Below are 12,727 nucleotides of genomic sequence, written 5' to 3'. Positions count from 1 at the left end.
TCGCTCAGTGGGTTAACGATCCGGCGTTGCCGTGAGCTGTGGTGTAGGTTGCAGACGAGGCTCGGATCCCGCGTTGCTGTGGCTCTGGCGTAGGCCGGTGGCTACAGCTCCGATTCAACCCCTAGCCTGGGAACCTCCATATGCCCCGGGAACGGCCCAAGAAATAGCAACAACAACAAAAAAGACAAAAGACAAAAAAAAAAAAAAAAAAAAAAATCTAAAAGAGAATGCTTGTTAAACCCAAATGAATAAAAATCTTTAACAATAGAATTTCAAGTAGTAGTCAAAATGAAACAAAGAAATCTCACACCCATTAGGATGGCTACTATCAAAAAAACTCAAAAAGCAAAAAAAGACAACGATCATAAGGGCGTGGAGAAATTGGAACCCTTACTGGTGGGAAGGTACAATGTACAGCCACAAAACCAGTATGGATTTCCTACTTAAAATTATCAATGGTCCAGCAATTCCACTTCTGGATATATAATCAAAAGAATTGAAAGCAGGGTCTAGAAATGATATTTGTACACCGATGTTTATAGCAGCATTATTCACAATAGCTAAAATGTGGAAGCAACTCCACTGTCTAACAACAGATGTGTGGATAAGCAAAACTTGATCTATACAAAGAATGGGATACTCTTCAGCCTTACAAAGAAATGGAAATTTTACATATACTGCAACATAATGTCCATATGAATTGTTGAGAACATTATGCCTAACAAAATAAGCCCAGTCACAAAAAGACAAATATTCCATTTATATGAGTACTCAGAGTGGTCAAAATCATAGAAACAGAAAGCAGAATGGTGATAGTCCTGGCCTGGAGGGAAGGAGGCATGGAGAGTTGTTTAATGGGTATAGTTTCTGTTTCACAAGGAAAAAGTTATGGAGATGAAAGATGGTGATGGATGCCCAACATTAGGAATGTGTCTAATACCACTGAATTGTACACTCAAAATAGTTACAGTAGTAAATTTTATATTTTATTTTATTTTTTTAGGGCTGCGCCCATGGCATATGAAGGTTCCCAGGCTAGGGGTCGAATCAGAGCTGTAGCTGCCAGCCTGCACCACAGCCACAACAATACCAGATTCGAGCTATGTCTGCGACCTACACCACAGCTTACGGCAACGCTGGCTCCTTAACCCACTGAGCAAGGCCAGGGATCAAACCTGTGTGCTCATGGACACTAGGCAGATTCGTTTCCACTGAGCCATGATGGGAACTCCTAAATTTTATATTTTACATGTTTTACAATAATTTTTAAAATTGGGCAAAAAATTAAAGACTTTCAGACAGTGCAGAGGAAAATATTTTAAAAGTCCTGTACTTTCTCCACTCTTTAAATCACATCTCAGAAGCAGCTATCTACAAAATAACTACTGTTTATTAAAGGCCAGCTATATGCCATTCCCTTTACACATTACTGATAATCCTACAGAAACGCTGCAAGTTAGATATTAAATAACATCTTTTTTTCTGCAGCTCGCGGAAGTTCCTGGGCCAGGGATCAAACCCATGCCACACCAGTGACCAGAGTCACAGCTGCAGCCTCACTCAGTGTGTTAAGGATCTGGCATTGCCTGGAGTTCCCATCGTGGCTCAGTGGTTAATGAAACCAACTAGGAACCATGAGGTTGCGGGTTCTATCCCTGGCTTTGCTCAGCGGGTTAAGGATCTGGCATTACCATGAGCTGTGGTGTAGGTTGCAGACGCGGCTGGGATCCTGAGTTGCTCTGGCTCTGGCGTAGGCCGGTGGCTGCAGCTCCAATTCAACCCCTAGCCTGGGAACTTCCATATGCTGCGGGAGCGGCCCTAGAAAAGACAAAAAGACCAAAAAAAAAAAAAAAAAAGACGAAAAAGAAAAAGAATTCCAGGATAAATGATTAACAAGAGAGCTCTTAGCAGATTAGCATAAACCAGTGGCGCTCTGCTGCGTAAAAAGAGGTGACCTTTGACTCCTCTAATTCACGAATGGTGTAGAGCACCAAGGCCATGATGGCTCCCTCTGCTTTGAAATAAGCTTGTAAAAGGCAGAATTTAACAAGCTAGATGTGCTAGAAGAGACTGCTGTTTTATGATGTATAGATGAAGAAAATGGTCACATTTAACTTAGAAAAGAGTGAAGAAGAGGTTTGAATTCCAATACTAGAAGGACAACATGAAAGAGGAACTATGTTAACAGAAGAGAACTGTGTGCTGCTACGGAGCCAGAAGTAGGGAAGTAGGTGGCATTTACATGGGAAAGCAGAATTCAGCTCAGCGTGAGGACTTTGGGATGACGGCATTTTATACCGGCGGGAATATGGTTTTGGAGTTAGAAATAACATCAAACTTGATTCCACCACTTTCTTGCTGAATGCCATTGGACAGGTTTTGCAGCCTCTGAGACTTCTGCAAAATGGAAATAGCAATTCCACCTCCCAGGGTTGTTGTGAGGATTACATAACATTAATCAAGGACTTAACAAATTCCTAGCACTGGAGTAAGCGCTCAATAATAGTAGCTAATATTACAACTGGTTTTCTCATCATTAAAGTCATTGAAAACAAGAGTTCCCGTCGTGGCGCAGTGGTTAACGAATCCGACTAGGAACGATGAGGTTGCGGGTTCGATCCCTGCCCTTGCTCAGTGGGTTAACGATCTGGCGTTGCTGTGAGCTGTGGTGTAGGTCGCAGATGCGGCTCGGATCCTGCGTTGCTGTGGCTCTGGCGTAGGCTGGCAGCTATAGCTCAGATTCGACCCCTAGCCTGGGAACCTCCATATGCCGTGAGAGAAGCCCAAGAAATAGCAAAAAGACAAAAAAAATAAAAATAAAAAATAAATAAATAAAGTCATTGAAAACAGAATAGGACACGTCAGGAAGGAGTGAGTAGGTGAATTTTTGCCTCTTCATGGACACCCAACCCAAAAAATGTCTCAGGAAGAACTGCTCCCTCCTCTCCTCTCACAGCTCTTTTAGTTGAACCCTATTATGGTATTGCTGGACTGGGTTTCTTACATGGTAATTCTCAAGAACCCTGCCCAGTACCTGGTTCAACAGAACTTACACAAAAGCAGACTCCTGCATTCTGGGGTGGAGTGCAATAGACCAGTTGCCTTTCTCCTTTTCCTCCAATTAGGAGGATATTTGAATTTCAGCTGAAGGTGGGGAAAGTCAACTTCTGGTAGAAGTTTCATCTATTTAGTTCCTTGTTGGATGGGAAAAAGGAGAGTAAGGGAGACATTAAAAAAAAAAAAAAACTTACAAACTTGATGGTGAAGAAAAGAGACAAAGGAAAGCTTGATCACCTCCATTTTCTGTCATGTAGGAGGATAACATATTAATTCAGTTAATCATTTATTCAACAAATGTCAATTGACTATGCTAGGCACTGCACTGGGCCAAGCTTTCTGCCCTTACCAGAGCTGAGTTTAGAGTCCAAAAGAGAAGATAGACATCAGCTAATAATGACAATAAAGCCACCCTTTGGGGCAGCCAATGAGAGGGGAAGTTCAGGGTGCCACGATGACACTTACCAGGGGCACCTAACCTAACTTTAAGGGGTCAAGGAAGGTAATCTCAACGCTGAGAAGTAGAATCCTTACAGAGATTTGAGGAGGAGGAAACTGAGGATTTCACAAATTGGAAATTTGCTGAAGCTCTGTCGAGAAACCCATTAGAAGATTCAAAATTTTTCAAGGATTTGAACTTGAAAGCAACTGTCCAGAAGCTGGATTTGAGATTTGAGATTTGCTGTTGATTTTTGAGACCAAGCATCAAGGGACTCGATTGTAAAACCACACGTTTTAATTTTCTAGGCTGCAGCATTCTAAATTACAGCCGCTTCGTCACTTGCAGTTTAAGGACTAAAATTCCTTGAAACCCTTGCAAACTGTGCGTGGCGGCGTGGGAGGCGCGCAGCACTTCGGGACTTGTAGTCTGAGGCGGACTCCAAGTCCCATGGTGCCGTGCGGCGGGTCGTCGCGCCTGCGCAGTGAGGGCGGCGGGGAGCGCAGAGTGCGAGGCTCTTTTGTTCAGCAGAGGGGAGGGCGGTTGGCCGGGGCCTGCGGTACGCCGCCTCAGTGGGGGGCTAGACAGCGGTCACCCGGCTTGTTGCTTTTCTGGTCGCCACTCCCCCGGCCGGCCCGACGCGACGCGCCAGTAGCGCGGCACCGATTCCTCTCGGGCTCGTGGGCGCTGCTCTGAGGTGAAGAGTCCGCTAGAGGCGGGGAAGCGGGAGGGAGGCGCGCGCGGCGGCGGCGGCGGCGGGAGCCCTGGTTGAGGGGCCGCGCGCGCTCGCCGCAGAGGTTGTGAGTCGGGACCGCGTCCTTTTCGCGTCCAGCTCTCCGACGGGCGCCGGGGTTCGGGCGACCTAAGCAAGAAGGATGGAGAGGGCGGGGCGGCGTCTCCGGAGTCAGAGATCGAAGAGATTCCGGGTGGGCCGAGCACTTGCGGGTCGCTCTTCGGGCCTGGGTAGACCAAGACAATGCTACTTGGGTTGGGTGGGCTGTTGCGCGATTGGGCTGAAGAGGAAACACTGAGTAAACTGGAGAGGTGCCGGACGGGGCACCCTGGATGCTTAGACGTGCATGGGGAGGGTTGACGACTGCAAGACCCGAGGTTTAGAGACGTAACCTGAGAATATTGGGTCCAGCCGGGGCTGCCAGAGGAATTCCGTTTGCAGGGCTGAGGAGCGGTAACTTCGAGGGAATTGTAAGAGGGGGATGGGTAGTCCAAAGTGTGCTACCGGGGAGAGCAGATATGTTGAATAAATTGGGGAGGAGGCTAGAAAGAGGAGCTGTTATTTGCTTGGCTGTAGAAGGAGGGATGGGGGGATGCAGTTAGGACAAGTGACGCGGAGGTCCCGAGAGTATTTTCTTTGAGGTGTGAAGAAAAAATGGGAAAACTGGCCACTCTTGCTTCTAGGTGAGTCGGCTTTAAGAATAATGTGTGAAGAAAGGATGAAACTCTTCTTCCCTTTTCCAGATTTTCTGCTGTCTTCACTCCGTGATTCCTTTAGGGAGTTAAAAAGTCCAAGTGCAACTCTTGCTTTGATTCATAATTAATTCCATAAGTTTTTATCTGGGATTGTTGCTGGTTACAGAGGGCAGTGAAATTATAGAAATGTGTAGATGAGTTCATATTTAAGGAATGAAGTTAAATTAGTAAGAGAGTGTGAGATGATGTCGGAAATTGGGAGGCAAAGTGGAAAAGTTCATGAGAGTGAGATTTTTTTTTTTTCCTTGTGCTCTTAAGCTTTTTAGCCAGCATGTCTTTACTGGAAAATTTTAATATGAAGGGAGCAGTGCTTTACTCCCTTTTCAGAACTTCAGATGAAGGTCTTTCATGAATTGCTGTTACATTCAAATGTGTATTGGTTGAACTCAATTGAACTGGAATTTACAAAAAGATCAGTTCTACTAGAACCTCTGCCCTACAGTGAGATATCTTCCTCAGTGGAGTTCCTGATGTAGCTCAGCGGAAAATGAATCTGACTGGTATCCATAAGGACACAGGTTCGTGGGAACCTCCTTATGTGGCAGGTGCGGCCCTAAAAAAAGATTTAAAAAAAAAATCGTGTTAAGAATCAGGTTGCGGAGTTCCTGTCGTGGCGCAGTGGTTAACGAATCCGACTAGGAACCATGAGGTTGCGGGTTCGGTCCCTGCCCTTGCTCAGTGGGTTAACGATCCGGCGTTGCCGTGAGCTGTGGTGTAGGTTGCAGACGCGGCTCGGATCCCGCGTTGCTGTGGCTCTGGCGTAGGCCGGTGGCTACAGCTCCGATTCAACCCCTAGCCTGGGAACCTCCATATGCCGCGGGAGCGGCCCAAGAAATAGCAACAACAACAACAACAACAACAACAACAAAAAAGAATCAGGTTGGCATTTTGGGGAGTTCCTATTGTGGCTCAGCGGTAACGAAGCCCACTAGTATCCATTAGAATGCAGTTCGATCCATGGCCCTGCTCAATGGGTTAAGGATCCAGTGTTGCCCTGAGCTGTGGCAGGTTCGGATATGGAGTTGCTGGCTGTGGCTGTGGCATAGGCTGGCGGCTACAGCTGGGATTCAGCCCTCAGCCTGGGAGCTTACATTTGCTGCAGGTGCCACCCTAAAAAGCATTTTGGAATAGTTTTAAAAGGTCCAAGGTTTTGGAATGGATGTGTGAGTACACTTGGGAAATTAGTGCCTGTGTTCCAAGGTGCTTACAGACATTCATATGGAAAGTGGGATGATTGAAGGGCACATCAGAATTGGGCACACCTTAATAAAGCTTTAGGGCAGTTCAGGATCTTCCATCATTTGCAGTTTCCCCTGTGGTGCCATTTTTCTTCCTTGGTTGCTGTGGCCTAGACAGTTTTTATTAAAAATGCAAATATTGGGAATTCCTGTCCTGGCTTGGCGAAACGAATCTGACTAGCATCCATGAGGACACAGCTTCCATCCCTGGCCTCGCCCAGTGGGTTAAGGATCTGTTGTTACCGTGAGCTGTGGTGTAGGTCGCAGGCGTGGCTCAGATCTGGTGTTGATGTGGCTTTGTTGTAGGCCAGCAGCTACAGCTTGGACTTGACCTCTAGCCTGGGAACTTCTATATGCTGTGTGTGCAGCACTTAAAAAAAAAAAAAAAAAAAAGGCAAATATTTTGTACCTTGGTGCTCCTAGCTTCTTGATTAAAGGTAAGGGTACCCTATCCTGCATTTTGACTACAGGATACTAATAATTTTCTGACCATATGGAGTTCCCATGGGCCAGGGATCAAATCCAAGCTGGAGTTGCTACCAGTGCCACAGCTGTGGCAGCACCAGCTTGGAGTCCCTGGACCAGGGAACGAACCTACGCCTCTGCTGCTGCAGAGACACTGTCAATCCCATCATGCCAAAGTGGAAACTTCCATGTTGGTTTTTTTGTTTTTTCGGCCACACCCCCAGCATATGGAAGTTCCCCCGGCCAGGGATCCAACCTGTGCTGCAGTTTTGACCTCTGCCGCAAATGTGGCAACGGCCGGATCCTTAACCTGCTGGTCCACATGGGAACTTTCAACCATTCATATTGTTGAATGAATGGATAGGGCTTTGAGATCCTTTACCAGAATCCCCTGTGTTAGCAGAATAACTTAATGTGCATTTATGTAATCGATTTACCTGTTATTATTCTATGACATTTGGCAGCGTAAAACTGTTGCCCTTGGCATGCTTGTCTTAGCTTCCATTTTTAATATACTTGCCTTGGTATTAAATACAGAAAAGGTATGCATATTGTGCAAACGGCAATTTAAAATAACTTAGGTGGAGTTCCCCTTGTGGCGCAGCGGAAACAAATCCGACTAAGAACCATGAAGTTGCCAGTTCGATCCCTGGCCTCACTCAAGTGGGTTACGGATCTGGCGTTGCTGTGGCTGTGGTATAGGCCGGCAGCTGTAGCTTCGATTGGACTCCTAGCCTGAGAACCTCCCTGTGCCATGGGTGTGGCCCTCAAAAAAGCAAAAAATAAATAAAAATAAATAACTTAGGCAAGGACCTGGAGAGGACCCAGATTCTGGGTTTCAGCAATAAGCTAGCTATATAGTATGTTGAATATCTTCTGTTATAAAAATATCTTCAGCGTCATTTGTGTCCTTTGTATGGAATTAAACAGTAAGTGTATCTCAATAGCAATGTCTGTTGAAAAATTGAATAGGAGTTCCTGTCGTGGCTCAGTGGTTAACGAATCTGACTAGGAACCATGAGGTTGCGGGTTCGGTCCCTGCCCTTGCTCAGTGGGTGAATGATCCAGCGTTGCCTTGAGCTGTGGTGTAGGTTGCAGACACGGCTCGGATCCCAAGTTGCTGTGGCTCTGGCGTAGGCTGGTGGCTACAGTTCCGATTAGACCCCTAGCCTGGGAACTTCCATATGCCGCAGGAGAGGCCCAAGAAATAGCAAAAAGACAAAAAAAAAAAAAAAAAAAAGGAAAGAAAGAAAAATTGAATTAGCCTTTCCAAGGTTAATTGGAGAAGTTATTTGAAAAAGGACAGAATTCAGATCGATAAGTATTTGTATTGGTTAACTTGTTAAAGTTCTCCTGCCTTTATGATTTACTGACCAAAAGGGGATGGCCTAATTTGCGAAATTATGCCTTTCTCTTTAATAATAGCTTATACATTGAGCGCCTAACAGAAATGTGGTATTTGAGAGGTTAGTGTCAGTAATCTGGTTTTGTTTTGTTGTCTGTGAATGCTTTGGTCTCTGGTTTTAATTCCAACTTAGCCATAATTCTAGTCTAGCTTTGTAATCATTTTTATTTCATTTTGAACTAAAAGATTTGTTTCCAGTATCACTGTTTCCTACTAATATTTGAAGATCCCTGTGGCCTCTCACCAAACTATATCTATAGTTTCATTTACATCAGTGTATTGAAGGAGTTCCCATTGTGGCTCAGCGGTAATGAACCCAACTAGGATCCATGAGAACAAGGGTTCAATCCATGGCCTTGCTCAGTGGGTTAAGGATCCAGCATTGCCACAGGCTGCAGTATAGGTCACAGAGCTCGGCTCAGATCTCACATTGCTGTGGCTGTGGTGTAGGCCAGCAGCTGCAGCTCTGATTCAACCCCTAGATTGGGAACTTCCAAAAATAATAATAATAATAATAATATATCAGCACACTAAAAATAAGTTCACCAAGTTTCTGGACACATCTCAGATAAAATTCTAATTTTATTCACACATCAGTATTCTAGTCCTAAATCCTGGAATTCAAGGGCAGGGATTCCTTCAAAAATGAAACTCCTGCTCGCGGGCTATGTGGCACAAGTTCTTATTTTTTGCTCAGTAAAGTTTTCCATCTGGAAAGCATTTGCCTCACAAACAGACACAGCTAACAAACCAAAAGCAGTGTAGAAACATGAGTCAGGAGGACTAAAAACTGAATATACTACACATGCCTTTACCTGCCTTTTGATGACTGCTATGTAGTTGCTAATGCTCAGCAAAGCTACCTCTTTGTAGATCGGATTTATTAGCTGATCACTCCCTAAAAGGCTGACAGCTTTGGACTTCTGGTCCCTGGTTATCTGAGTCTAAGATGCCCATCCGTATTGTCCATGTAGGATTCAACACCTTACATCAGACCCACACCTACCTTTAATTGAGTGTCTGAGTAAAAATAGAAATAGGAGTTCCCGTCGTGGCACAGTGGTTAACGAATCCGACTAGGAACCATGAGGTTGCGGGTTCGGTCCCTGCCCTTGCTCAGTGGGTTAACGATCCGGCGTTGCCGTGAGCTGTGGTGTAGGTTGCAGATGCGGCTCGGATCCCGCGTTGCTGTGGCTCTGGCGTAGGCCGGTGGCTACAGCTCTGATTCAACCCCTAGCCTGGGAACCTCCATATGCCGTGGGAGCGGCCCAAGAAGTAGCAACAACAACAAAAGACAGACAAAAGACAAAAGACAAAAAAAAAAAAAAAAAAATAGAAATAAAATGCTTTGGGGACCACAAGAAAAAGGGAAATAATATTTGGCTAAGTCGTATAGACTTCATGGAAGAAATAACATTTGAGCTGGGTCTTGAGGGATGAGTAGGATTTTGACACTAGTCTTGGACAGGAGCACACAAAGCCTGCAAACTTGCAGGATTGTTCAGGTTATGGTTTTTTTCAGTTTTGACAGGAGTGTAGGTTTTGTGAGGGAAGTAGGGGTATGGAGTGGTTGGATCTAAAGGGTGTTAGATGTTACACTAAGTTTAGCCTTTCTTTTAAGGAAGGAGGAGGAGACTTTGTAGAAAATTTTTTAGCCATTACCTGCCACTTTCCTTTTCAGTCTGCTTCCACCCAAACTGGTTTACACATTGTCTACCTCAGAAGTGCCTCCTTGCTTTTGTTAACAACAGTTCCTTGGGCCAGATTGCCTCCCTCCAGTCGCTTTTTCAAATGCTCTTGGAGCCTTGCTTCAATCCCATCTTTTCAAAACCTTTCTAATCACCCTAGCCATTTATTCCTCCAAGCCCCTGTAGTGCCTTTGTGGCTACTTATTCTTGGTTATAAGCAAGAATTTCTTTTGCTAATTATTACATACTCCAGTCATTTCTCCTGTTGAAATGAACTTCAGTTGCATTGTGTTACCTGGCTCTTACCCTTAGGGTGCTTTAGCAATTTTTCTTTGCTTTAGCAAGCCTTAAGTTTCCTCATTTGTGAAATGGGTTTAATAGTAATAGAGTGGTTGTGAGGATTGAATTAAGTGCGTTTCACTATGTTATTACTTACTCTTACAGGATTTTCAAAAGCATATACTTCTTGCGTGTCTTGCATATTCTGCTAGCCTGGCCAGACAATTCCATTTGCCTGGGTCTGAGGGCATTCCTGCGATGTGGAACCATCAGAAGCTTTCAGCCACGATAAGTTGGTCACCGTTTGTTTCACCCAGACTCTCAGGAAATGTTTATTGATTTGATTTTTTTTTTTTTTTTAAGGGCCGCGCTGGCCGCATATGGAAGTTCCCAGGCTAGGGGTCAAATCAGAGCTGGCCTACACCACAGCCACAGCAACGTTGGATCCCTGACCCACTGAGCGAGGCCAGGGATCGAACCCATATGCTCAGGGATACTAGTTGGATTCGTTTCCACTGTGCCATAACGGGAGCTCCTTGATTTGTTGGGGGCTTTGATTGTTTTTGTTGGGGTTTTTTTTGGCGTTTTTAGGGCCGTACCCTTGGGATATTGGAGGTTCCCAGGCTAGGGGTCGAATCCAAGCTGTAGCTGCTGGCCTACACCACAGCCACAGCAATGCTGCATCTGAGCCGAGTCTGTGACCTATATCACAGCCCACAGCAATGCCGGATCCTTAACCCACTGAGCAAGGCCAAGGATCCAACCTTTGCCCTCATGGATAATAGTCAGATTCATTTCCGCTGAGCCACGATTGGGCACTCCTGATACTATGTTGTGATTGTTTTGAGGACCCACTAACCATGCCCGTGTAAGACAGAACTCTGCTGGCTGTTCCCCAGTTTCTTCCCCTCTCCTTAAGCCTTCTTATTCCCTTAGATACAAGGAATATTGAAATTAGGCCATTTAGTAATAACACTACAGTGGCCTCTAAGTGTTCAAGTGAAAGGAAAAGTTATGTCTTTCACTTTAAATCAAAAGCTAGAAATGATAAAGTTTAATGAGGAAGAGAATGTTGAAAGCCAGGATAGGCCAGGAGCAAGACTTTTGCACCAGTTAACCAAGTTGTGAATGCAAAGGAAAAGTTTGAAGGAAAGTAGACGTGCTACTCTGGTGAACACATGAATGATGAGAGAAAAAAAATGCCTTCTTACTCATATGTAGAAAATTTTTATGGTCTGGATAGAAAATTAAACCAACCACAATGTTCCCCTTAAGCCAAAATCTAATCCAGAGAAGGCTCTGACTCTCTTCAGTCCTGTGAAGGCTGAGAGAGGTGAAGTAGCTCCAGAAATGTTTGAAGCCAGCAGATTCAGAAGGTTTAAGGAAAGATGCCATCTCCATAACATAAAAGTGCAAAGTGAAGCAGCAAGTATCCAAAAGATCTAGCTAAAATAATTCATGAAGTTGGCTACATGAAACAACAGGTTTTTCATTGTAAACTAAACAGCTTTCTATTGGAAGAAAATGCCATCTCGGGATTTTGTTATAGCTGGAGAGGAGAAGTCAATGCCTGGCTTCAGAGGACAGGCTGATCCTCTCGTTAGGGGCTAATGCGGTTGGTGACACATTTACCATTCCAAAAACTCTAGGGCCCTTAAAATTTTTGCTAAGTCTACTCTGACTGTGTTCCATAGATGGAATAACAAAGGCTGGATGGCAACACATCTGTTTGCAAACATAGTTTACAGAATGGTCCCCAAAGCTGCTTTTTTGGGTTTAATGTGGTACTTTTCTCATATCCTTTTTTCCCAGACTGTTCTGTTTTCCAGTTTTAGGCGAAAACTCCTTGCATGCAGAAGTCCTGGGCAAGGGATTGAACTCAAGCTATAGTAGTGACAATTCCAGATCCTTAACCCACTGAGCTACCAGGGAACTCCTCTCTTCAGCTTTTTCTGTTGCACAGTGCATCTCCTTAACTTTATCATTTTAAATCTTAACTTACATGGAAAAACTAATACTTGTGTGTAAAAAGGTGTCACACAATAAAGTTATATTATCTTAAGCCCGCTTTGAGACCTATTGCTCAGAAAAAGATACCTTTCAAAATATTACTGCTCATTGACAACACTCTAGGTCACCCAAGAGTTCTGATGGAGATGGACAAGATTATTGTTTTTGGAGTTCCCATCGTGGCTCAGCGGGTAACGAACCTGACTAGCATTCGTGAGGACACAGGTTTGATCCGTGAGGATCCGGTGTTGCTGTGAGCTGTGGTGTGAGTCAAAGATGCAGCTAGGATCCCGAGTTGCTGTGGCTTGTGACGTAGGCCAGTGGCTACAGCTCTGATTGAACCCCTAGCCTGGGAGCCTCCATATTGCTGTGGGGGCGGCCCTAAAAAGACAAAAAAAAAGATTATTGTTTTCATGTCTGTGAATACAGTATCATTCTGCAGCCCAAGAATTAAGAGTCATTTTGACTTTCAAGTCTTTTTTTAAAAATATTTTTAGGAGTTCCTGTTGTGGCTCAGTGGTTAATGAATCCGACTAGGAACCATGAGGTTGTGGGTTTGATCCCTGGCCTTGCTCAGTGATCACACACACACAAATATTTTTAAATTATAGTAGTTGATTTACAATGTTGTGTCAGTTTCTGCTATACACCAGAGTGA

General features: G+C 44.6%; 1 protein-coding gene across 6 annotated transcripts in view; it reads left to right on the top strand.

Moving 5' to 3' along the window:
* CBX1 (chromobox 1) overlaps positions 1-12,727 on the top strand; it is a 31,954-nt gene that overhangs the window by 5,284 nt on the left and 13,943 nt on the right. Inside the window, exon 1 of one of the 6 annotated variants that reach the window (XM_003131538.4) lies at positions 3,501-4,193. The exons of 3 other annotated variants lie outside the window; for them this stretch is intronic. The gene's annotated coding sequence lies outside the window, so the exon portion shown is untranslated. Of the gene's footprint in view, positions 1-3,500; positions 4,194-12,727 lie in introns of those variants that run through there. 2 more of the 6 variants (XM_021067105.1, XM_021067104.1) reach the window with 2 other exon arrangements.

Source organism: Sus scrofa, chromosome 12 (genome assembly GCF_000003025.6).
Source record: "Sus scrofa isolate TJ Tabasco breed Duroc chromosome 12, Sscrofa11.1, whole genome shotgun sequence".
NCBI lineage: Eukaryota > Metazoa > Chordata > Mammalia > Artiodactyla > Suidae > Sus > Sus scrofa.
Note: the sequence above shows the minus strand (reverse complement) of the source record. Positions and strands in the feature narration are given on the sequence as shown.